Source organism: Lolium perenne, chromosome 4, assembly GCF_019359855.2.
Source record: "Lolium perenne isolate Kyuss_39 chromosome 4, Kyuss_2.0, whole genome shotgun sequence".
Taxonomy (NCBI): domain Eukaryota; kingdom Viridiplantae; phylum Streptophyta; class Magnoliopsida; order Poales; family Poaceae; genus Lolium; species Lolium perenne.
This window is the reverse complement of record NC_067247.2, coordinates 379,853,192-379,857,279: the sequence shown is the minus strand read 5'-3', so window position 1 is coordinate 379,857,279 and position 4,088 is coordinate 379,853,192. Positions and strand designations below refer to the sequence as shown.

General features: G+C 44.2%; 1 long non-coding RNA gene across 1 annotated transcript; it reads left to right on the top strand.

Moving 5' to 3' along the window:
* The first annotated feature begins 908 nt into the window (after positions 1-908).
* On the top strand, positions 909-1,918 carry LOC139830264 (uncharacterized). The gene is made up of 3 exons (XR_011742246.1): positions 909-1,077; positions 1,180-1,290; positions 1,408-1,918. It is a non-coding gene; the product is annotated as an uncharacterized lncRNA (long non-coding RNA).
* The last annotated feature ends 2,170 nt before the right edge of the window (positions 1,919-4,088 follow it).

Sequence of the window (4,088 nt, the reverse complement as noted above, 5' to 3'; positions counted from 1 at the left end):
TGGGTTATTAACCCGGACCCTTACGTACCTAAGAAAACAAAGGTACCGGAGGTATCACTGAAGCCTCTCCCCACGAGGCCTTGGGAAAGTAGTGCCGAGGAAGTCGAGGCGGGCGCGGCTGCTGATTTAGAGAAATGGAAGGCGAGCGTCAAGAGGAAAATAGAGGGCGAGCCCAAGCCAGTATATTATGACAATGAAAAGCAGTGGGCTAAGTCATTTTTGAACACAACGTCCCAAGCCGCGAAGAATCTGCCTGACGACTATTTACGTGAACTTCGTAGGCAAGCACTCGCGTTCAAGAACAGGAAAGAGTTGGCGGAGAAGAAAGCCGTGAAGGACGAGGCCGAGTCAAAATTAGAAAGGGGGAAAGAAGTTGCCCAGCTCGGGGAACAAAGTAAACAATCGATCGCCCCGCTCATAGTGCAAGCCGCCGATCCGGATGCCCCCGATATCATAGCAGCTGCGGCAGCACATGGATTGACTGTAACGAGTGCCAGAGAACAAGCGGCCGAGTTAGGTATCACTCTTCGTGCACTGCTAGGCCTTGATGAGGCGCCAATGAAGGACGTAGTATTTACATATGTGAAGAATGGCCCTCTCGTCGAGCCTGCGCAGGAAGGGGATCTACCTCGACAAATGCTAGGTCTGCTAAATTGGTACAAGGGTTACATAAAACATAAAAACGCCAAAGACTATATCTATGCGGAAGTTAGATATGAGCATCACTTCAAACATTACTGGGTACAAATTCCTCTGAGTGAATTGTTCCAGCTGTTCAATCTGCGCGACCTCGACAAATCTATCATCAGTTGCTACGTTAGGTAAGTGATTTATTAATATCTACCCCATCTCGTTCATTGCCTGCACTGTCCTAACTATCTTGTTGTGTACGCTATTATGCATAATGAAGAAGCGGGAAATGCGAATAAGGAACATCCATGATGTTGGGTTCATTGACCCACACATCGTTAATTCACATGTGTTAGAACACCACCCCGCCGACGTGGAGGATGACCTGTGGCGGTTTATTAGAAAACAGCAACAGAAAAGTGATATTCTATTTCCTTACCATTTTGGGTGAGTGTTTCTGTCTTGAGCACATTCTCTTTTGTTTACTCCATGCATGGTATGTGGCTAATCGATGAGTTATGCATGACTGTGCATGTATCGTGTCCGCAGGTTCCACTGGATTCTTATGGTAATTAAAGTTCAGACCTCCTCAGTTCTCGTCCACGACTCTCTGAATATGGATCCGGCGCTTTGGGGCGACATGAGAAAAATGATGCAAAAGTAATTATTTTCATTCATTTGCGCTCTATATCGATCGGCCTATTTCGTTCATCATTTCCTAATATCAAGTAACTAATTAATAACTCTCTTGTTTATTTAATTTTCTTTGCCTCGTAGGGTTTGGAGACGGTTCGTAGATACCAAGGTCGGTGAATTCAAAAAAGAGCTACATTTTAAAATGGCAGTGCGGACGACTGGGGATACTCAGCCACCGGGGACCAACCTATGTGGATACTATGTTTGTGAGAGGATCCGGAGATACTGCAATGAGCGGGACCAGACGTGTGAGAACAACATCCTGAGGAATAACCTCCGGAAGACGCTTAGTCCAGAAGCTCGCTTCCGACCACTTCAAGAGGAACTAGCTGGATGGTTGGCGAGGGAAGTCATCGATCCTAAAGGAGAACACTATTACGATGACGTAGAACTTTATATGCACCAGAATTTGTAACTAACTTGTTCAAAATTGTATATGGTCATCCGATATTGAATATATATTGTATATGGTCATCCGATATTGAATATATATTGTATATTCCTCTTGAATTCTTTTTGGTTCTAATTTCAAATTTGTTTGAAATTGTACATTCATATGCATGTATGTATACAGTACCGTAGAATATGTGAAACTCCTTCAAAATTAAAACCCAAAAGAAATAAAATAATACAAATTAAAAAGAAACCAGATTTAGGGGGAGGGGGGCTAAAACCCTAAACCCTGCGGAGGCCTTTAGTCGCGGTTGGCCTAAATATGTGAAACTCCTTCAGAATTAAAACCCAAAAGAAATAAAATAATACAAATTAAAAAGAAACCAGATTTAGGGGGAGGGGGGCTAAAACCCTAAACCCTGCGGAGGCCTTTAGTCGCGGCTGGCCAGAAGAACCGCGACTAAAGGTCCTCCGCCCTGGCGCTCGCCTGCGGCCCACGTGGACGGGCCTTTAGTCGCGGTTCGTAAGGAACCGCGACTAAAGGGGGGGGCCTTTAGTCGCGCAGCTTTGGTCGCGGTTGCGCCACCGCGACTAATGGCAGTTGCCAACCGCGACCAAAGCCCTTTTTTCCACCAGTGTGAGCCTCTCAAGATTAACCTTACTATAGGCACACTTACTGTAAGCACTTCATTTGATATGCCAAAATGCTCACTTATTATTAGCCCATTTTAGCATCTATAAATTCAAATATTAACTCCCAAAAGTGTGGTGCTTGTATGTTCATAGGGAGCCATCGACATATGGTTTAGTGACAGTATTAAGTACGACAGTATTGTTCATAGATGAAAGATTATCTTAATGTTTTGAGGAAGCAATATCTAAGTTATAGCATTATGGCTGGCTGGTTGCTTTTTATACCTATTTTAACCTGCTAATTATCGGATTGTTGATAAAAAAAAATCTTTCATTTATACAGCTATCCTTATCTCTTCATGCCACAAAAACGAAAGAAATATGGCTTTGGGAATCTTGTTTTTCTCTGCATAGATTTATGCTTAGAAGCAATGTGTTATTTATATACATAATGAATTGTTTCCTTTGGACACAATCACACAAGTGACTCTCCTCTTTTTATCTCGTTTTTTTGTATTCAGATGTATTAAAAATTACTCCCATTTCGATATTCTTTGTTAAATATTTGATAGAAAAGAGTTCCAGTAATCAACTGGATGGACATGCATATTTTTTGATTGCTGAAGAACATGCATCTATCTTTACAGAGATGTATAGATTTCATTACTTGTCAGAAGATCCCTCTGATCATGTTGTTGATTTCTATTGTAGGTATCAGTCTCATTTTCATACCACGGCGATAATCTGCAAGCCCAGCTTAGTTCAGAGTTCAGGCCGATTTCTGATTTTTTTTTTTCATATGTGCATCTTTAGTCTATGTGAACTTGTAAACCATGTGTGGTAGCTTAGCTCAGGTTTGGACCACCTTTCCATAGGTTTTTTTTCATGTAAGATTGTTGGTTTATGTAAACAATTAGGTCGCTATCTGGTATTTCATTGGATGCAAACCTGAATGCAAGTGTGCGCGGAGTTCTGTGCGCAAACAGAGCAGAGGAGAACTTGATTAACATGTCGATTGATAGCTTTGTCATTGGGTTGTGATTGGCTTCCACTAACCGGTGAGGAGGCCCTTGGGCGTGTTGGATTATTAGGCAATTTCCGTGTGAGTTTAATTACCGAAAGCAATATTACAGATGCACAAGCATACTTAACCATACACATCAGACTAAGCACATGCGTCAGATCTGAACATGGAACAAGTAGCAGTGCAAGGTAGAAGATAAAAAGCACGTACATCGCGACCGGGAAGGTCGCACCAGTAGCAGCACCACCACCACCATGGGAGTTGTTGATGTCGCCCATGGTGAAGTCGGATCTGTTGATGAAGCAGCCGAACCGTCGATGAGGAAGACGAACAGCAGCGAGCAGTCGCGCCGAGACGCTCCCCAAAAACCTTATCGCCCGTCTCCCGGTGCAGGATCTCAACGGACGGAGTTTCGGAGGCCTGCTCTCCCGGACGGCTGTGCACGCAGACGCCGGGATGGGGAAGACTAGAGAGTAGCACAACAAAAGGAACTTCACGAGAGAGAGATCTAAGAGCACTATTGTACTCTTTTAATTGCTAATCTCTAGCACCTAGCCTTGTAAATAACCTTAATTAAAATCTACAAAGATATGCAGTGGGGAAACTGACCCTCTACCGCACCCCACCCTCCGCCCCCAACCCTAACCCTACCGCACCCCACCCTGCGCCGCCGCCGCCGCCGGTAGCGCCGCCGGGGCAAAGTCCCTCGGGG